Consider the following 22,718-nt stretch of genomic DNA (forward strand, 5'->3'; position numbering starts at 1 on the left):
CTCAGAATCTGCAGGGGGCAGATTTTGAGGAGAAATAATCAAGGCAATTTTGGTTTTTTGTTGTTGTTGTTTTTAAAAACTTTGCATCTTGATCTATGATTTAAACATACTCTCTTCAGAGAAGATATATATATATATTTCTTTAAAAATATATTTTATAAATGAGTGTGACATGGACGACATATGCATTGCAAATGAAGGAGAAATTTAGTGGAATGAAAATGAATTGTAATTCCTCCCCAAAACAAGATGTTTTATGAGTATGATTGGTTTAATTGCTATCTTTATTATACGTTTTCTAAATAGTTTTCTGCCTGACAATTTCCTTGTTCCAATCCAGTATTCTAAAAATTTTCTATACTCCGAGGTCTTCCATTCACTCTCACATTCCAATTTTCTTCTGTCACTCAAAGCTCTAATTCAGCATATTGTTTTCATTATGCCTGTGTCAAGACACAGGTGTATAATGGTACTTGCATCCTCCTAAACTCCCTCCCGCTTCCATCCTTTGTCTTAGAGTTTTTCCTTTGGATTTCATTGTTTTACTGATGATTCCCTCCCCCATGCTATTTTTCTTTGATCCTGAAGCTTGAATTATTTCATTTTACAGATGTATTTTTTTTTTTTTAAGTTTATTAGCTCTCATGGAAAGAAATGGAATGTTGTCAAGCATTGCCTCTGAGACTTCAAAATGGAATTAATTGGGGTTTTTTGTATTTTTTACTGAAAAAACTCCCCAGGCCAAGTGAAATTAGGAAGTATTTGAGAGCTATCTGGAAAAGACATACCCTCTATTCAAGTAATGGAGCAGCGACAGTATAAAAATAAAAATAAAAATAAAAATTGAAATGAGGGTTGTCTTTTTTATATAAAAAATGGAAGATGATAAGTGTCTTTTATCTCAGTTAAACAGGTTGATATGAGTCCATATACAGTGCAGATAATTCTCCGTGTTGCTGAAATGAAAAATAAACCCTAAGACAGGGAAAATATCATTCATTAATGAACAAAGAAGTTCATCCCTTACCATCAGGGACACATTGTTGCTTTTTTATGATGCTGCGTCCATCAGAATTGAAACATACACACACATCCCAAGCTCAACTTGTATGTTTTTGGTATTAAAAACATGATTATTGGGCTGGATTTAAAAGTAATTACCTTGATATGGTCTGTACTTTGGACATGATTAATTGTTCTGAACATCAGCTTTGGAGAGGGTAACATGACATGTTAGCTGCATTCTTGGAGTTCATCTTTGGTGGTTTGTCTAATTCATCTGGACCGATGATGCACCCACAGATATAGTCAGTCATGGCTGTGATTTACTTGGAGACACTGTAAGACATCCTCAAGGGAAATTAATGTGGCAAAAATACCTTATGGACAGTTTAACTTTTAAAGCCCTGCTAGAAGAGAAAGATAAACTGGCAATGGGACTTTATGATAGTATAAATGACTGGTCCAACCCTTCTGCTATCTTCCATTACAAATGAGTTCTACCCAGGGCACTTTTACAAATTATATGGTGACAAATCCGAGTTGGCCACTGAGCAGACACTTGACAGAGCTGTAGCCAATCCTTTCTTTGTTGTTGTTTAGTCGTTTAGTTGTGTCCGACTCTTCGTGACCCCATGGACCAGAGCACGCCAGGCACTTCTGTCTTGAACTGCCTCCCACAGTTTGGTCAAACTCATGCTGGTAGCTTCGAGAACACTATCCAACCATCTCGTCCTCTGTCACCCCCTTCTCCTTGTGCCCTCCATCTTTCCCAACATCAGGGTCTTTTCCAGGGAGTCTTCTCTTCTCATGAGGTGGCCAAAGTATTGGAGCCTCAGCTTCAGGATCTGTCCTTCCAGTGAGCACTCAGGGCTGATTTCCTTCAGAATGGATCGGTTTGATCTTCTTGCAGTCCATGGGACTCTCAAGAGTCTCCTCCAGCACCATAATTCAAAAGCATTAATTCTTCGGTGATCAGCCTTCTTTATGGTCCAGCTCTCACTTCCATACATCACTACTGGGAAAACCATAGCTTTAACTATACGGACTATACGGACCTTTGTTGGCAAGGTGATGTCTCTGCTTTCTTAGTATACCCTTATAGGCCACATTCACCATACATTGGTAAGGACGTAGGGAGGCCAAGAGGCAGAGTTGATTCAGGCTGGTGAAGAATCACAGGTGTCTTCCCCTCCTGCAACAAGCTCCCCTCCCCCTGGTCTCCCAGTACCAGAAGAGGCATGAAAAGAGTGGTGGATAGGTGGGCTGCATGCAGGCGTAGTCTCTGATTGCTTGGGGAAAGCCCTGGAAAGGAGGGCACAGCTGTGAGGAGGCAGGGACTGTCAGTCTCGGCAACTGATTTTCATGGAGGAAGACCACCAGGAATGAACTGGTCTGCTCATTAGGTCAGACACTCAACCAAGTCTGTAGAGATTGTGTTTTTGCCCATAAAGCATTAATTACTGACCAGCACACTCCTGTGACTTTGTGTTCCTGTGGTGGCCCTCCACTGAAAGAGCTGCCCATAGATTCTTGAAAATGAGGTCACAGACAGGGTCTGAGTGAGGAGCACACCTTTATTAGAGCTAAGCCCCCTCCCCAGTTCCATGGAGTTGCCCACAAACATTCTACAGAGCAGGAAGTAATTCCACCTGGTGGAAGTAATTATCAGTTCATAGACTTTGGGGGGTGGGAATGAGATAAGAAGACAATTGCTCCTCCCATCATGTGCTTTCCATTTTCATCCCCCTCTCCCTCCCCAGTTTGGGATGATTTGTGCAATATGGAGCTGCCATATGGTGGATTGAGGACTGAGAGCAAGCCCTCTGAATTCCCAGGCATAGGATTGTACAGTTCACTTCTGAGGAACTCAATGAAAAGTATAAAACTTGGAAATATGATTTGGTTATTGGCGGATCTTGGGGTCTCAAATTTCGGCAGCATCCTGTGCGATGCCAAAATTAAGCACTCCTCCTCCTGTCTTGCTCCATTCTAAACCATAGTGCCCTCAGCGGTGGCCCCAAGACTCTGCATCCAATGTAAACAAATCGGTCAGGCTCCTCTAAATCTGCCTCTGGTGTGGTGAATTAATGTGCTGGATGGACAGACACACTCTGAAATAGCAGCAAATATTTGGTGGCCATGAGCAGTCGAGGTTCACCTTCAAAGTTTTGGAGTTCTAAACTTCAGCCAAATTTGCATCTCCCACAAGTTTCAGGAATAAATTGCCGACTTGATGATATTCAGAGGATAATGATAATATGTAATCTGCTTATTATGTTATGTGATCAAACATTTCCCAGAGAGGAAGAATTGTTTATTCCCGGTGGGAGGAAAGCAGAATGTTTATGATACATCAGGATGGTAATGGACATTCATTTTGCAATCGAATGAATTTTCTCCCCTTCTAAGCATATGATCCGTGATAGCTCAAAGGCTGCTTGGAGAGGTAGATAATTAGCTAACCTACTGCCTAGAGAAATAGCTGGAAGATTTCTTTTTTAGAAGTCTTACACAAATGGTTTGGGATATTATGCAAAATTAGCTTCAGTTAGGCTTTAATTTATCTAATTTAATTTAATTATTGGGAAAAGTAAATCTTTGGCAGAGTAAAAAGTAAAGGAAGACGTGACAGAGAAGACAGGGGCAGAAAAGGTGCTGGCATATAAACTGCAGCAATTAAATACTGAAGGATTTATAGCTGCCTTTCACAAAGCAAGTGAAGAAGTTCAAATGCCCCCCCCTTCTGCCAGGCATCCATAATTACTTATGTTTTAGAAGGTTCTATATCAATCATAGTTAAAACCTTAAACCGTGCAAGGTGAAATCATCACTTAACTGAATTAAGCTCAGTTGCCAAATAAGACTCTTGTATTTTAGAGCTCTTTGCACTCAGCTGACAGATAGCAGGTCTTGGATAGGATAACTGGAATTTGATTTTTTAATTTGGCCCCGCTTCATTAACAATATCCAGGCATGTAGAAATTTATTAGGTGAAGTCTTCCACACAACTTACCGTATTTTTCGCACCATAGGATGCACCGGACAATAGGACGCACCTTGTTTTAGAGGGGGGAGAACAAGAAAAAAAATTTCTCCTCCTCTCTGCCCAGTTTCCCTTCAGCGAAGGGGCAGGAAGCGCTGCACAGAGAGAGGGAGAATTTTCCCCCTGTTGTTTTCCCGCTCTAAAACAAGGTGCCGTTTAAGGTGCATTCAGGCGGCTACCTTGGAAGCCTGGAGAGCGAGAGGGGTCAGTGCACACCGACCCCTCTTGCTCTCCAGGCTTCAGGATCCTCTCGACCTGCTCTTTGGGGCTGGTGGGGGGAAGCCCACCACCAGCCCCAAAGAGCAGGTCAGGGAGCAGCGGAAAGGCGCAGCGGAGAGGCTGCTGCCATAGCCGCGCGTCACCTCTCCAGCCGGGAGAGGGTCGTGGGGCTATGGCCTCTTCGCTCCATAGGACGCACACACATTTCCCCTTCATTTTTGAAGGGGAAAAAGTGTGTCCTATAGAGCAAAAAATATGGTGCCTTCAGGCCAAGAAAACGTAAGAATAACCCTGTTGGATCAAATCAAAAGCCTTGCTAGTTCAGCTTCCCGTTATTAACAGTAGCCCATCAGAGTGAGCTGGGAAGTCTGCAAGCAGGATGTGAAGACTGCTAAGTATAGTAATTTACTTCACTGAAATTGTAAATAATTGTATGCATTATTATGTGTTTAAATTTGATTGGTCGGTAACTGAATTCTAGAGAGTTCTCTAGTAGTTTTCATGTGATTGGCTAAAGTTGGTCACATGGGAAGTATCTAGCAAATGAGAGACTCCATTTTATGTGAAGCAAGATGACTGTGTTTTAATCCACTGTGAACACTGCTAAGTTGAATAGAGTGTTGGAGGGTTTCTTCTCTGCTTGAAAGAAAAACTGCAAGAGAAGGTAAAAATGGAAATCTCGACTTCCGGGTTGGCGCGACCGGCTAATGGCGGATTCCCTCCGAGCTCCGGAGGGAATCGGCTTAGCAGGGGGTTGGGTCTTGCCGTGCCGGCGACACGGGGACCCTTAAAAACCACGGGCATAGGAGCCCGTGGACATGGTGACTCGGCGGGCACCGTAAGCACCCTCCCGACTCGTGAAGGAGCCTTTTTAAAGGCTACGGAACGGGTGCCGGGGAGCGGCGTGGTGCTGTGAGTCCTTCGCTTCCCCTGCCGAGCGAAGCCGCATGCCATTTGTCGGACAGCGCTGACTTCTTCCTATCAAATTTGGACTTAAAAGCAAGAACAACAACCCGTGAGTAATTTGAAAATTGGATTATAAATTTGGATTTGGCACTAGCGGGGGAGTTGAAAAAAAAAAAAAAAAAGAGGAAGTCCGTCTCCCCCCTATTGTAAACAGTTCAAAGCAAGGACCTGTCAACTAAGGTTGCGGGAAGAATTGTCGTGATTGGATAAGGATATAAATTCCACAGATTTAAAGGACTAAGTTAATGTGCTGGAGGACTAGAGTTTACTTTGTTTGGATTAAGTACCACTTTTCTCAAGCCCGGGAGTAACCCGTGTAAAGAGCCTGCTGAGGATCTACAGGAACTTTTGACAGCTGTCAAACTAGCTGTCAAAGTTGGAAAAACTGAAAGCTGAAACTCTAACCGGTTATATTGCTACAAAATATTGAAAGCTAAGAAAGATTGATACAAATAAATTTGACTTTTGGATTGGAAGGGAAAAGAACACTAAGTAATCAGAATCCCTCTAGAGGGGATTCTTGGACATTACAAGAATGGAGCTAAAACAGGGAATACAGGAAATACGTGCCGGCCTGAAAAATCTGATCTTTCTCGTGGGAAAGTTGCGTGAGATGAATGAAAAAGGTCATGTTTTGTCTACGAGCTCTTCAAACCCGAAGTTAACTGAAAATATACCCATTGAGTTGGAAAGGGGCTCGATGATCAAAACACAGGCAGCTGGACAAGAAAAAGAACCAAAGATTGAGGAGGAAAAGACATCTGCCAAACAGGAGGAGCTGAAAGAAGGGATGGCTGAAACGTCACAGAAGAAAAAAGAGAGCTGGAGACCTACCAAGAAGAATCTTAAACTGACCAAGGCGAAAGTTGGACTATTTGGGATATACAGACTTAAGAAACAGAGTTGGAGCACCACCTTCAAACAAGTAGGCCTTGTTGGAAGAACCATGGCCAGCATTGGGAAAATACTTCTTCGATCCTGGGTGTTTAGCATGAGAGACTTTCGAAGAAACCGGCTGAAAGGGACTGAGAGAGATTTGCGAGCCTCGGACATAAGATCACCAGGCTAGAAAGATGGACTAATTGGACTTTGGTTAGGGATTGAAACCGGGGAGAGAAGGGTGGGATCTAGAAGTCCAAAGGGGGTTTGCTTTTCATCTTTGCAGTGTAACTATAGGTTTTTTATTATTATAAGAATGGGGAATCCGTGGAGGGGAAATAGTGGCAACCTTAGGAAAGGTACCTTTTTAAATTTTATTTTTACATTTCTGTTTCTTCTCTTTATATAGGACTAAGGTATATATTTTAAGAATTGCTAAGGAATAACAACGAACTAAAGCTAAAAACTACTACAAAAATTATTTTAATTAAATTAAGGTTAAGTGATTTTAATAAACTATGTTTAGGACATTAAGGGAAAAACTTGCCTGAATAAACAACTGGAGTTGGAATACAATAAGGGGAGACGTGGGGAAGTCCTGAAAAGAAGTAACTGAAAATGAGTGTTAAAAGGTGGAAATTTCCTTTGTTGTTGTTTTTTTTTTGTGTTTTCTTTTGGTTTTCTTACTTTTTTCTTTTCTATTTTTTCTTATCTGTTCTGTTATTTGTAACCCTTTGAAAATCTAATAAAGATTATTAAAAAAATAAAAAAATAAAAATGGAAATCTCTCACAGGTGCCGCAAGGCATGGCCTAATTAAGATATGGAAGGCTGAGTGCTGAGCTCTGGAAAGAGAGGAAAATCTGGTTGTTGGGAAGTTAGAAGAAGAAACTGTAAACCCATGATTGGAAAAGCATGTGACTGTAAATGTTACGTTTTAATTCATCTGCTGTATAACTATCAGTTTCTGCAAGTAAAGTTTTTGAATGTTAAGTCTGGACATTGGTTTAATTTCCAAATAAATTTTTATGATGTGAGCTTCTTAGTTGCATTTTTGCTACCCTTACTTCAACAAAGAAAACAGCCCTATTCTGCGATCAGTATTCAAAGGCATGCTGTTGTGCTTCGAGGACCCGACCCCCGCTTGGTGGAATAAAGACACGTTGACACAGAATATAAGGTTAATGGGCAAGAAAAGGCTACAACTTCATTGATTACAGCAAGTGAGAAGGTATTGGCTTAGGCATTAGACCATGGAAAATTTGACTCCACCCACTTGAAGAGGGGTGAGTCTGAAGAGGGGGTTAACCACTAGTAGGGGGAGCCTGTTGATGCTAATACAACTATAAGCTCTCCCCTGATGTCACCGAGGGTCGTGCCATGGCCCCCTGTCACACAGGCATCAGACAGGATACACAACCGCTGGGTTCCTTTAATGGAATACCCAAATTTGAAGGGGTAGGTGATGGCCACGCCTTGCCCTTCCACACACCAACAACACATTCCAATGCCTAACCGCCCAATACCAAGAAAGTTGGGACGATTGCTACGAGGTAGGCGAAAAAACCAAAAGGCCTAATGCCAGTTGGAAAAATCCCTACCAGGCCCCCTGGGCAACCAACCATAGGTCCATAGCAAGGTCAAGAGAAAAGCTAAGCCCCAAGCCCTAAGGGAGTGGTGGGTGGGTGACTCGCGACGAGAAGGTGAGCAAAGGGGCTGAATGGCTGGCGCGGCTGCGTCTTGAGCAGCAAACCACGCCCCCACCAAGCCGCCCGATTGGGTGCTCAACCGGGAGGAGTGGCGCACCAGCCATGTGGATGGGGCAGGGGGCATAACACTCCCTGCGTGACGCGGGAGTCGTCTCCCTCCCACAACACCTCCCCTCCGGAAGGAGGAGAGGCCTTCCTGAAACTTAATGGTTGAATATGACTATCAAGACCAGTAAAATAATTTTTCTGCTGGCCAGGAATCAATGGACTGGAAGCTGAGTTGCTGGTGCATATCCAGGCCCAATTCAGGAGCTTGAGCTATGTCCTGACACATCCAAAACACAATGGTAGAGGCTCTTAAAAGGAGGGAAGAGATTTTTGTTGAGGCAGCGTAACGGCTCAGAGTCACCAACAGACTCGGAGTTATACCAGCTCCAAGGTTCTGACTAAGCATTTGAATGCCAGGACTAGCAGAGCTAGGAGCAGGAGGTCCTGAGTTCAAAACTAGGGCAAGAGGTTCCCAGACCACATGGGAGCTATTGAGTTGTCCCAATGGGTTCCTATGCCCACCCACCAAACATTTAAAGGCAAGGTGTGTTGAGCTTACTCACGAGATCCCCATGTCTTATGTGAATGGCCTCTCCAGCCAGAGCTGCCAGATTCAGAGAAAGAGGAGGACTCCCTCATCTTACTTCTGCTCTGCTGCATGAGCCCCCACATCCCATACTCCTCTTCACCCTCCTTCTCATTCCCCACAGCCTGTCAACCCAAGGCAGAACATGATGGTGCCTCATGACTGTGATTTTGAGGCTGAGGGTAGACTAAGATTGGTGGGGCAGTGACCCATTTGCCCTGATAAACCAGGTTCCACTTTTAAAAGACTTTTAAAAACCCAAATTTTAAAATAAATAAATAAAACTGATACAGGTTTTGGACATGCCGCTGTTTTATTATTTTTACTGCTGTGGTTTGGAAGTGGTTATATATTAGTGTATTTCAGGGGTAGTCAGTGTGATGCCATTCAGATGCTGTGGACTTGGAGATGGACAAAGGACCAAGTAATTTCAAACTAGTCTACCCAGGGCAGTCCCATACTCAGTCAAGTTTCCTATGTGCCTGTGCTGCCTAATGGATAATTGTAATCTTGGAAGGTAGGAGAAGATAGAGATAGCTTTGTATAATGTGTTATGGTCTATTTTAAGATAATTTCCCTGCTCTTTAATCCTGTCGTGCAAAATGACAGAATGTGCTGTGTTCAGTTACATAAGATCACAGCATGTCATAGAATGTAATGCAATGCAAGTTGACATTGCTTGCTTTGATGTGACATGTGCATCATTTTGGAACGCCAGCTTGAGGAAGCTGTACAAGACGACAGGCATATGTGAGCTGACAATGCAAACAGTGGACACAATGCTAATCAAGTTCAATGTGCATGGCATCGGGCTAGTGGAGCCCTTAAAACATCCATCACCATCCTAATTGCCTGTGTTGCACTGGATATGCTAAATTCACCATATCTGTCTACTAACACATGTCTATGTTGTGTGCGAATTCATAAAGCAAGATGGAGTGGCTATGCATGTGTGAGAAGTTGAGTATCAACTATTTGCTTGCTTGCAGTATTTAGCAGGTGCTCTTCAGCCAAAGCTCTCAGAACGGTTTACAAAAAGTAAAAATAAATAAAAGCAATATAACCAAAGCAAAGCAATAACAAAATGCCACAAAATAAAATATTGCAATGTGTTATACATAAAGCTGTCTTTGAAGACAGTTTGGAAACTTCAGCTTGTGCAAAATTCAGCAGCAAGATTGCTCAGGGGGGCAAGAAGGTTTGAGCATATTACACTGATCCTAGTCCGACTGCACTGACTGCCAATTAGTTTCCGGGCCCAATTCAAAGTGCTGGTTTTGACCCATTAAGTCTTAGGACTGCAATACTTCAAGGACTGCCTCTCTTCATATGAACCTACCAAGACCCTGAGATCATCTTCTGAGGCCATTCTCCATGTGTCTCCTCCATGAGAGGTTCAGAGGGTGGCAACATGAGAATGGGCCTTTTCTGTGGTGGCTCTCCATGGGTGGAATGCTGTCTGGAATCAACTTCTTGTTTCTGGAGACAGCAGCAGGGGGGCCTGGTATAGGGCATCAGAAGTTGCCCATGATATGCATGCAGGTTCACACAGGAATGGACAGATCTGACAAATCTTGAGCCAAAATCTATGAATTGGAATGTGGTTAGAACATAGCCTTTCTCAAGATGTGTTAGTCCAGTCAGAACTAGACATTATGACATGTGATGATGGAAGACGCCACATCTTGTCAGGAGCCCAGGCTGCCGTCTTGATAACACAGCACACAAATCGTAATTAGCTTGAAGATTTATTCCAAAACAAACAACCAGCCTTGGAAGCTCTATTGGAGCTTCCGTAACTTACAATTCAGTTGACCTTTCTGATGAGTTCTTCCTGCTTCTGCAGAATATCCTGAACCTATGACCCTTACGTTTCTGGTTTTGTTTCCTGTCTAATACCTTTCCCATCCGTCTACTCCTTGGGCTCATAGGATTAATTGCCTCCTCTTCCGGTGAGGAAATATCCCCCCTCCTGCTTTCTGAGCCTGCCTGTGCTTCTTGAGTGAGTTGGCTTCTCTCCATCCCACTCTCTGCTAGCGTCTTATCTGCATTCCTTTCATTGTCAGAAGGAGGGGGAGTGGGAGTAGACAGCCGACCGGTCCCAGCTGTCTGTGGGGAATGCAAGCTTCCCTGCTGCTGGCTGCTTCTTAACTCATGCTGTGCCTCTCTACTTGGGGCAGATGTGTTCATGACACATCTCTCCTCTTCTTGCCTTCACTGCTAATGTCACAGCATGATATCATCATGTTGCAAGTTTCTCACCTCCACAGTCAATGAAGTGGAGCTGGTGTGAGAAAGTAACATCATTCATGCCATGTATGCCATGCATTTTGTAGACATTATAGGGGGAAATTGGAGGCAGATGTACAGGACTGCAGCTTTCAGTGGCAGTTGCACAGGTCCTGTAATACCTAATCTGGCCTACAAGAGCCTTTAGATGTTATACCACCTGCACCAAACAATGGACTGTTCTGTGCTGCCATGCCTATAGAAGCCTGTAAACGTGCAAATTTACCTGATTAAATACATTGTTCTATGTCGTTTTGATTAATGTACACATTTCTGCAAGCAGTAATTCACTAATAAAAGGTAAAGGGACCCCTGACCATTAGGTCCAGTTGTGGCCGACTCTGGGGTTGCAGCGCTCATCTCGCTTTACTGGCCGAGGGAGCTGGCATACAGCTGCCGGGTCATGTGGCCAGCATGACAAAGCTGCTTCTGGCGAGCCAGAGCCGCGCACGGAAACACCGTTTACCTTCCCACCGGAGTGGTACCTATTTATCTACTTGCACTTTGACATGCTTTTGAACTGCTAGGTGGGCAGGAGCAGGGACCGAGTAACGGGAGCTCACCCCGCCGTGGGGATTTGAACCGCCGACCTTCTGATCAGCAAGTCCTAGGCTCTGTGGTTTAACCCACAGCGCCACCTGTGTCCCTTAATTCACTAATATCTTCATTTTAATGCAAACCTCCCCCTAATATATACACTTTTATAAATATTGCTTGAAGAACTGCATTGCAAAATTTTGATGAGCACCAACTTCAAACGATGGAAGATGTGAATGTTATGGATTCAGCTTTAATTCATCTACTGAATTAAATTTCTCTAAGATTCCTTTCGTTCTGTGTCTGCTAGCTGGGCAGGGTACCTTTTCTTCCTCCTCTTGCCTAGTCCCATGCACTGATTCGAGTGAATAGTGTGATTCGTTTCCCACTGAGTCAACAATGACCCGATAACCTCTCTATAATCTTTCTTAATCTCTCTCAATATTTACCCTTCCATTCAATAAATCTTGAAACCTCAAGTGAGCTTTAATATCTTCTTAATATTTGGTACCTTTGCACTTTCCCCTCTCTTTCAGGGAAGTTTGCACAGAGATTTTTATGATATCAGATAGATGTTGCTGTGGACACCTAATATTGGATCTGGAAAAATATTTTCTAGTTCCCCTGTGGCTAATATACAACCAGATTTTGGTATCCGGTCAGACACCAGCAATATCTGTAAACAAGGGGCAGCATGATTCCTGTTGGTCACCCATCTTCTCCCTCTCCATGCAATTATATATGCATTTGGGGATGGGGTTTAGGTTGGTGGTAGACCTCCATGCAGAAGGTCAATCTCTGGCCTATCCAGTTAGTGTTATTATTTATTAATTTATATACTGCTTATATACCAAAATATCTTCTAAGAGGTTTACAACTCCAAAATCAATCCATAATTAAAAGGCGCAATAACATTAAAGCATCCTTAATTAAATTATACAATAAAACAAATAATTAAAAACATAATAATTAGAACAGTTAAAACAATGAAATCACAGTCAATTCATGGGAGTAATTGCCTAAACAGGTGTGTCTTCGGGAAGTGGTAGAATGCCAATACTGATGGGGACTCTCTTATTTCAGCAGGGAAGGCATTCCACAACACTGGTGCCAACTGTGAAAAAACTATCTCCATGTTACCACATGAAGATGGCTATCATATCTCCTCTTTTCCAGGCTAAACATACTCAGCTCCTTCAACCTATGGCATCCCTTCCAACTCTACAATTCTCTGCTTCCATGACCAGCTGCAATGAGGAGCTAGACCCACCAAGGAACCCCCCCCCCCCAAGGAATGGAGCGTGTCTTCTTGCCACCAAAACCTAGAGCCAACACTGGCTGGGAGCAAACTGGCATTTCTCAGCCTTAATTTCACCATTGTAAAATGGGAACATTGATAAACTTTGTAGGGCTATTCCAACGAAGGTAAAGGTAAAGGTAAAAAAGGTAAAGGACCCCTGGATGGTTAAGTCCAGTCAAAGGTGACTATGGGGTGTGGCGCTCATCTCGCTTTCAGGCTGAGAGAGCTGATGGTTGTCCACAGACAGTTTTCTGGGTCATGTGGACAGCATGACTAAACCACTTCTAGTGCAACGGGACACTGTGACGGAAGCCAGAACGCATGGAAACACCGTTTACCTTCCCACCGCAGCGATACCTATTTATCTACTTGCACTGGCATGCTTTCGAACTGCTAAGTTGGCAGGAGCTGGGACCGAGCAACAGGCGCTCACTCCATCGTGCAGATGTGAACCGCCAACCTTCTGATCAGCAAGCCCAAGAGGCTCAGTGGTTTAGACCACAGCGCCACCCGCATCCCTTCTTCCAAGGATGAATAAAGATGGCAAAGGTACTTTGAATACAAAGCTGCCATGTGAATGCTTAGCTTCAGTACTTAGCTATATGGCTTCAGTCAGCATGGTACCAAGTTCCCTCAAGGCTCAGAAATCATTTTGTAATAAAAGCAGTGTACTCTGTACTGTCAGCCTGTATTGAAGCTCTCTGATGAATATTAAAACCATACCGCACTGCACAGTCAAATGTTACAGACACAATTTGGCAGCTGGCATTCAATATCTTAGATTAAGCGCTGAGGCCTGAGCACAATGCCCATAGAGTGGCAGACACCCCGTCCCTTGCTTTAGTTTTACTGAAATGTCATGTCTTATTAAAAACCTTCCCGATAGGATTATGGGGCTACAATTTATGCATTTCTCAAAAGAAAACACAGTTGGAAACTCTCCAGGCTACAAGAACAAATCATTAGCCTGATAATATATTGTTTAGAGGAGTCAATTAGGCTTTGGAGAGAGGGGGGTGGGGTTGTTCGAGGGGGGAAGCAAAAAGGGCAACGTTTCCGCAAAGTTTAGGCCTTAATGGCATGTGTCAAGAAGCAAATAAAAGAGCAGCAAGGAAGCAGGGCTGGCCCACCTCAGTGCTTGGTGTCTATCTGAATAAGAGGTTGGGATTGATTGACTCAAGCTTCCCGTGCGAATCTATCAGGGTCATTATGTTTGTTACAGGATGAATGGCATAATTGTTTTGAGGAAGATATCAGCACGCTCAATCAAAAAGCTAATATGTGCATTATTGCTTTGCTGGTTTTTAAACCCTTTTCTCATTATAGGCATCGATCTTGCTTAAAAGCTCTTCTCCAAATGTTTGGTTCCATGACATGAACAGATCCCTTATTCTTTAGGTTCTCCCTCCCCCTCCTCCCTCTGCTCACCTCCACAACTGCTGCCAGATCTTCCTTCAGGTTAATTGCAGGATGCTAAAAACTACTTCGCTACGTGAGGTGAACATTCTTAAAGCAATGTATTAAGAGCTGCTGTTCAAAGATTCTCATCTTCTCTACGGACCGGAATGGTTACAATTCCTTTCCCATCTTAATGTGGTGGTTGGGGCAACATTTCCCTTCAGCTCTTTGCCACAGCAACACGTTTCCTGCCTTGCTGCATGTGGCTTCTTGCTTTCCGATCCTCAGACCTCGGCTTCCTGACTCCCTGCTTCTTGATCTTTGGACCCTTGACTTCGTGACTCCTTGCTTCTTGCCCCTCAGACCCTTGACTTTGTGACTCCTTGCTTCCTGACCCTTGGATCCCTGACTTCTGGACCCTTGTTCCTGCTCCCACCCCGCCATCTTGCCCCCGGTCCCGACGTCCTCAGCCGTAGGCCAGACCATGACATTAAGTTCTTATGCTTAATACAAATAGCAGAAGTGTTTACTTTGTGTGACCTTCACCACCCCTTCCAGAACTGCAAAAGAAAGAAACCCAAGTAGCAAATCTGGAACTCTCAAGCTATGTGTGACATGTTTGCAGAAGACAATTTCAGTATACACACACAGTGTTTTTATTGCAGTCCATAGACCCAAAATACACAGTACAACAATATATAACAACGACTCTTCAAAGCTTAATTTTAAATCATATTGCATGTTTATAATGAACTTGTACAGAACAAAAGGGCCCATTCTTGCTTCCTGGGAATCATTTGTTTGGGTCTATTTTTGCAACACAATCCTGTACAACTCTATTCATAAGTAAGTGAGTTCAATGGGATTTACCCCAACTGACGTGTGCACAGGACTGCAACATTAAGAAGCAAGCTGAGTTTGTTAGCCAGGAGCTATCTTCATGCCGTCCCTTCTCTTCTCATCCCAATATGCCACCATCTCAATTTGCCACTACTGCCACTATTTTTTCTCCAACTAGTGGTACCATCAGGGTAGCACTTTGGGGCAGAAGTTCAGGGCCTCTTCTACATAGAATGAGCAGGAGGGTGAAAAATACACCATGGGTAACTTACCACATTCTGAAGTATGGGAAGTAATACACATGATCATCTGAAGAGAGCCACTCATATCTGTATCATTAGAACCATGTTGTCCTTCCTCTTGCTAAGGAAATGAAACATTGAAGCTCTCTTCTGATTGGAGGAGAAAGCAAGCTCCTTGCCACAGCTGGTCCTCTGGCCAACGGTTTGATCAAATATTATTAGAGACCTACTTTTCACTGGTATTCATAATAAACACACATCTATGGTAAGACAGTAGCAACACAATGCAAAGCTGTTTGAGCAGGACGGAGCCTTTATCTCTGTCACACGTGACTTCCATTCTGCAAAACGTACAATTCCATTCCAATGTGCTAAAATAGCCACTGTTCCCCTCTCTTGTCCAAATTTCCCCTCCAAGAGCTGTTTCCATCTGAAACCAGGTCAAATCCTGACATTGCCCCCAATTTCTATTGACAAGTTCACTCGTTACTGTTGTGTATCCTTAAGAAGTTCCCTTGTTAAAGGCTGTGAGGTTAACCACTGAACCCAGATTGTCTCCAGTGAATCAAACTCAATTTTCTTGGGCTTATTGAAAGCAATCTGCTCTGCTCCAAAGGAGCTAATTAGAGTGAAGAACGCTGCATGTTAGTCTGGGCAGTGCCATTTATTGTATTCTCAATTACATTATGCATTTCCTTCCTGCAATTTTGTGAAATCATTTCACTCTATCTCTTTTTCTCCTGTTGGACAGAAATGGGCACATTGTAAATAGAAATGAGGTGTACCACGGCAATAACGGCTCAAACACCAGCACTTAAATATGTTGACTGGGGGGGGGACGGACGACGCAGAGGCTGTCAAACTCATCAGCCAGCTCTAGTTGCCTTAATGACTTTAACCTGCTCACAGGAAGGGGGAACTGCTCAGAAGCAGAGTACATGTTTTGCATGCAGAAGATCCCAAGCTCAATACCCAGCATATTTTGGCAAAATTTTTTTAAAAAGGGGGATCTCAGTGTTGCAGTGTCATAGCTCAGTGGTGGGGCACCTGCCTTGCATACAGAAGGTCCCAGGCTCAGTCCCTGGTGTTTCCAAGTAGAACTAGGAGAGATCCCTGCCTGCAACCCTTGAGATCTGCTGCCAGTCAGTGTCAACAGTACTGAGTTAAATGGATCAATGGCCTGATTCAGTTTAAGGTGTTAAAGATAGAACTTAATATGCTTAAAATGTAATGTTTGTATGCACTGTGTTTGAAAACATTTTGCAGAGGGAAGGCTGCATTAGGCTCAGGAGGTTACACTCTGGCAAATGCGGCAGAAAAGGTTGGATGTTTCCATTTCAGTCTTTAGGCTGCAGATCTTTCACAGAAGGAAGGTGAAACCAAAGTGGTTTAAAAAACAAACAAACAGCAATGGAGCTAGTAGCTATTGAAGCTAAACTCTGTGATGGTGAAAAAACAAGTTGCTTAGGATATCTGTCTCTCTGGGATCAGAGAGAGGAAAGTTTATAGAACTGTTTTAAGGACTCTAAAGAAGACAGGGCTGCATTGCTAGCTTGTAAAAAAAAAAAAAAGTAGCAATGTGTTACTTTGCATCTTGTAACATTTATTTGTATCTGTTTTAGGACAGTTTCCAGTAAAGCTTTGAAAGTCATTCTTGTGATGGGCAGCATTCATTTATACTCTGCACAAGGACAGGATCAAGAATTCCATTGCAACAACCCTAACATAAGGCATCTTCTGGTGTTCCTGAATACCTCTGTGTGATGTACCCTCTCCCAAGAGCCACTTGAGTTGAAGTTTGAGTTGGTGTGGCTAGCACATCAAATTCTTGCGTTTTATCAACTGACTGCTTAGGAATGTTTGGGTTTCGTATATGCCTTGGGTTCCCACTGATTCCCCCTTCAATCAAGGCTCCATGCACTGTGCTCCAGGAAGTCCCTCAAGTTGGCTTGTGGGAAGTTTTGCATTTACTCAGAAGTGATTTATTTTATGGTGAATGTGTTATTACTTTAAAGCAGTGATGGGGGACTCTTTTCTGCCAGAGGGCTTCATTCCTTTTTGAGCAGCCTTCAAGGAGGGGCATGGGGGTGTCACATGGCAGCAGTGGGTAAAAGTGAGCAGAGCAACTTTTGTACAGTAGACTAGTTTCTGCACATACTTGCACATCCTTAAGCACCCTGGTGAGGGATGTGTCCTGGGAACAGTTCTAAGGGCCAGATTGAGAAGCCAGGAGGACCCTGGCCCTGAGATTCCCCATCAGGGCCTCAAAGAAATAAACTGCAATGGAAAATGGGAACTTTGGGAAAGAGAAAAACTGGACTATTTGAATTAGATTAATAATCAGTGTCTGGACTGCAACACAGAAGCTCTCCATGTAGCTGCTAGGTTCCTAGATCTAAAAGATAGGCCCACAGGGCTAAATATTTGGTCCTGATTTCTCATTTTACTACTTGGTTGTTTTCTCTAGTGTTATAACACATCTACCCCACCTCCAACCCCCACAAAATAACCTTCTAGAACCTAAGCTAGACGCAGAATTAACCAGTCCAATAATTTTAATTGGTAATGTGGCTGTTGACATTTGTTGTTAATTGGCTCCTGAGGAACAAAATTATTCAAATGGCTAGCATTTGCTACTTATTCCTCAGTTTAAACATTTTTAAAAAATATATAATGTGTATGCATAATAATGCCTACACGAATGTGTGTCTGTGTCTATAAGCTTGATCCCGGTTCTTTACACACTAGGCAGATGAATGTGAGAACTTGAGAGTAATTAATCAATGCAAACTTTCCAAATTTATCTCTGTTAAAAGCACACCTGTGCTATGTGTACTTTTTTGCTGATCCCGAAGAAAATTGTGCAGTCTCTTCATTACCCATCAATATTCTTTCCCTTCTCATTGCTGGGAACAAGGGTGAGAAGTGCAAACAACCGCATAAATGCTGATGCCATTGTCACAAAGTCTCTGCTGAAGGTCCTACAGCCATATAATAATACCCTTTCCCCAATATAGTGCAAGCCAAACAGGGGCAGCTCTGAAATCAATGGGGAAAGCATTGATAGTGGCAAAGGCTCATGATTACCAGCACACAAACACATGCGCATTCAGTGTCAACCCAACCTGGATCTGGGGCCCAAGTTGATGGGGTGAGTGGCTCTAAAGTTTAAACAGTGTTTTAAACTCTAAATAAATCTGTAGTCAGGAGGGGAAGGATGGAGACAGAGATGGTGCAACTTCTTCACCCTTCTCCCAACTGTGGGAATAACTTGCATCATATAACCAACATGCTTAAGTCTAATTAATGCACAAAGGGATTAAGTCAATAGAATAGGCCAGGCTTAGCTCACCTTGGGAGGGGCTAAGGAATCAAGCTCCCCTCCAGTCTACCAGAAATGTTTTCCCACCTATGGAGGAGGAAGTAAAAAGAAATTAGTGGGGTATGTTTGTGTGTCTGTAAGGGTGAGGGAGAGGGAGAGGGAGAGGGGGGAGAGAGAGAGAGAGAGAGAGAGAGAGAGAGAGAGAGAGAGAGAGAATGACCCACCACCACCTTAGTGCAGTCCCTGACCATTATATGTGGCCCCCCCGGGGGGGGGAATTCTCACCCCTACAATGCAGTACAAATGGTGCAGTTTTTAGTATCTGCTGAGATTACACGGCTGCCAAGCATCTATGAAAATTTGGTCCCACACAGGTGGCACTGTGGGCTTGCCGGTCGGAAGGTCGGTGGTTCGAATCCTCGCAATGGGGTGAGCTCCCGTTGTTCGGTCCCAGCTCCTGCCCACCTAGCAGTTCGAAAGCACTTAGTGCAAGTAGATAAATCGGTACCTCTCTGGTGGGAAGGTAAACGGTGTTTCTGTGCGCTGCTCTGGTTCGCCAGAAGCGGCTTAGTCATGCTGGCCACATGACCTGGAAAAGCTGCAGACAAACGTCGGCTCCCTCAGCCAGTAAAGCGAGATGAGCGCTGCAACCCTAGAGTTGTTCGAGACTGGCCTTAACTGTCAGGGGTCCTTTACCTTTTTTTATAACTGCCAGTCACACGAATAATCTTTTCCAATTGTGCAGGCTCCTGCCAATCTATTTAACAATCTCCTTCCATTTCTCTTACTGTGCAAGTAAAGAACTCAAAATAGCATTAAAATAGAAATAAAAATGCCAGGATATGAAAGCCAGCCATCAATTTTGTGTTTAGACTTTAAAAACATAAACGAAACGAAGCCCAATTCCTTGCCTAAAATTTAGGTGCGGACCCTGCAAAGATATAAACATCGAAGAAACTATATACATTGCAGTCGCAGGACACCAGCTCATAAAGTAGATTGTATCGTATGGCGTTATTCAAGGACCTCTCTGAGAGCCTGCACTGTAGAAATGTGAAAGGTAAGAATTTCCCTGCTGTGTCTACCGTGAGGGATTTGTGAAATCCTGCAGAGAATCAAGGAAGATCTGCATTACAAATTGCAGTGCGTTTTCTCCCACAAGCCTCACACTCCCCAGCTAGCTCCATTGAATGTCGTTTGCTGCCAGAAATGCCTGTATTACAGTTTAAATTGCTCCTAAGCCAGGAGTCATGGGCAACATGTACTTTTGAATTCCTGCAATTTGGGGAGTTTGTCAAAAAAACAAACAAACTGGAATGTTAAAAGGATATTTGTGGGCTTGAATGGCGCTAGCCACCTGCTACTAGTCTCAGAAGTGGGAATAAAAATAGCTGCTGCTTTAAAAGTGAGGGGGGAGCGGAGCAATGGTGATATAAGAACTGTGGTAGAATTTTGCATGCGGAGCTAATTTAAGAACTCTCTTGCATAGGTAGCCTAAATATCATTTTTTTAAAAAAATGAAAAATATATATGGAAAGCTGTATGGATAATATAGAATTCTATATATTTAATCAAATATGTAATATTTAATCCAATATGCAAGCCTCTAAAATTATAATAAATGGAATATATATTTGTCAATAAATAACTACATCCAGTATTTATATTTGCTATTTCAATTCAATACATTCTTAATAATATTTTCTTTATCAGCTTTAGATTCAGTCTAACTCATCTGTACTCCCAGTCTTTAAACATCCCCCAGCAAAGAGGGTGGATTTGCCCAATGCTGTACTTCATTGTTCCAATACGAGATAAACAAACTCAACGTCCTGTTAAATTTGGCTTCTTGCTGCCCACACTCTTTCACTCTCTCCAAATCCACCCATTTCCTCATGTTTGCCGTGTTCCAGATTTTGCCTTAAACAGAATCTCCAGAAGGGGGGATGACATTTCCCCAGTTTGTACATAATGTCATTCTGGCTACCTGATTTTTAGCAATGACTTTGTGCCAATGCAATAAGTATGTGGGCAGTGGGACCTCTAAACACCAGCTACGCCAGTGTCAGCCATATATTGGTAGTCTCAAGAGGTGAACCTGCAAGCAATAAATACATGCACAACTTAAAACTTCATCCTAACACTGCACCAACATCTTCCCACCCACTCTCTCGCTGTCCCTTTGTTGTCTGAGGTGGAGCAGCAAATGTTCCCTTCTTCACATCCCAGCCACACATGATGCACTTGAGCCCTGACACATCAAACTGCAAGCATTTACTGTCTTCTCTGGCAGCAAAAATGTAATCACAATAAGTTGAAGAACCTAGAAGAGTTCCAAGCTGATACCAATACAGTCATACCTCAGGTTACGTTTGCTTCATGTTACGTTCTTTCAGGTTGCGTCCCGCGGCAACCTGGAAGTACTGGAAAGGGTTTCTTCCGGGTCTTGCCACTCGCGCATGCACAGAAGTGCTAGATCATGCCTCACACATGCGCACAAGCGCTAAATTGCTCTATGCACCTGCACAGATACGGTGCTTCAGGTTGCGGGCTTTTCATGTTGCGAACGGGCCTCCAGAATGGATCCCGTTCGCAACCAGAGGTACCACTGTAGATCTAGTAATTTTGCTATGTAAGAGTTAGAACCATCTGGATTTATAAGAGTCCTTAAGTAAGTCAGAAAGCAGACTCAAAGGCTGGCAATGAAAATGGCAAAGCAACCAGGTTTTGTTTTGTTTTGTGTTTTTTTAGTGCTAGCCCACACCCAATAGTCCATTGTGTGTATACTTGATTGAAATTGGAAGCCCCAGCATACGTCTCAATTATCTTGAGTGTATCTCATCTAAATCACTATTATATGCTTTTATCCATATTGGGATCCCCCAAAAGTAGCTGGGATGACATTGAAAAACCATCCATACAAACAAATCCAATGCTAGGAATGGAAATAGAGGGTCCTGAATGCTGTTTTATGGTGGGCCCCCATCTGACACAACGTTTCTGCAGCTGAAGCTCCATCTCCCAGGCTAGGATACAGAATTTGTTTTGCTTCCATATGATGAATAAGGGTTGAGTGGTGGAAAGGAGAGATCAAAAAGAGAAAGGCTGCCTTTGGAAGGATCTGAAAGCAGCACAAAGAATTGCTTCTGCTGTTATACAAAGTTGTTATAGTACTGATCAGTAATGGTGTATAAAGTTTACAGCTAAAATGAAAACAGTATATTTAACATTTTCTCCCCGTAATTTCAGACTGCATAGTAAAGGTTATATACAGTATGAATTTCCACTTTCTTTTCTTGCAGGATTTTTGCCACAGGACTGCAACAGTAAACCTTGTAAATGCTACAAGGGAACCCTTGGCAGAAATACTTGATGATAACTGCAGTATTAATCAGATCTCATTAAATACCATATTTTAAAATGTTATAGCTATAACTTAAATTAGAAACTTTGAGCACGACATCTGCAGGGTGTGCTTTATCCTTCCACCCTTAGAACCTAATATTGTATCCTCCGTGTCCTATGATTTCCATTAGTTTTTGTTCTCAAACAAGAAATCTGTTGTTATATGTAGCTGTCAATAACACACGAGTCATTGCATCAAAAGGTAATGGTGTCAGGTTTGGTTGGTTCGGTTTATTAAATTTATGTATTGATTCTCACTAAGAAAAGCCCCAAAGCACTTTACAACCAAGTAAAAACATACCATGATAAAACCACTTAAATAGTCTGTGACTTATACAACTTCTATATTTTCTTTCCATTCAAAAGGTGTCAGCGAAAGTTAATTTACTTGCATTCTTACTGCAGACAAGACTCTGCATCAGATTATAGGTATGTTCCCTTCCACTTCTAGCCCAATTTGTCAAAGGCAACAAGTACACACAGGTGCTCCTTGCCCACCTGGCAAATCATTTATGCCAACCTTATCTCTGCATGTTCAGTTCAAAGCACATAGGTGTAAATCATGTTGCATGGACAGGCGGAGTCCCCAGATCCCGAGCGGTCCCCCCCGTCATGTGTAATAACGACTCAAGACAACGTGCTATGGGATTAAATTGGCCACAACTTTATTAAATTTCAAATGTGGGTAGACCTTGGCTCAGGCATTGGGCGTTCTCCCTCCCCAGTCCCCAGCCGGGGACCTAGGGAGCTTCAGGGTTATCCAGTGTGTATGTGGGGGATGGGCCGGCTCTGGAGAACATATGTTCAAGCAGAGATAGCCGCCCCCGTTACGCCGCCGCCGCAGGGGAGAGCAATGACGACCTTTCGGCGTACGGTCAAAGCCTCCCTTCAGAAACCCCTTTAACGGGGAACCCTGGTATCGCCGCCGCAAAGA

General features: G+C 43.2%; 1 long non-coding RNA gene across 1 annotated transcript; it reads left to right on the forward strand.

Moving 5' to 3' along the window:
• Nucleotides 1–7,488: 7,488 nt before the first annotated feature.
• On the forward strand, nucleotides 7,489–21,764 carry LOC308460090. Its single transcript, XR_013978471.1, has 3 exons — nucleotides 7,489–8,409; nucleotides 8,818–8,968; nucleotides 21,682–21,764. It is a non-coding gene; the product is annotated as an uncharacterized lncRNA (long non-coding RNA).
• Nucleotides 21,765–22,718: the final 954 nt, after the last annotated feature.

This window comes from Podarcis pityusensis, assembly GCF_964106645.2.
Source record: "Podarcis pityusensis genome assembly, chromosome: 12".
In the NCBI taxonomy this organism is placed as follows: Eukaryota; Metazoa; Chordata; class Lepidosauria; order Squamata; family Lacertidae; genus Podarcis; species Podarcis pityusensis.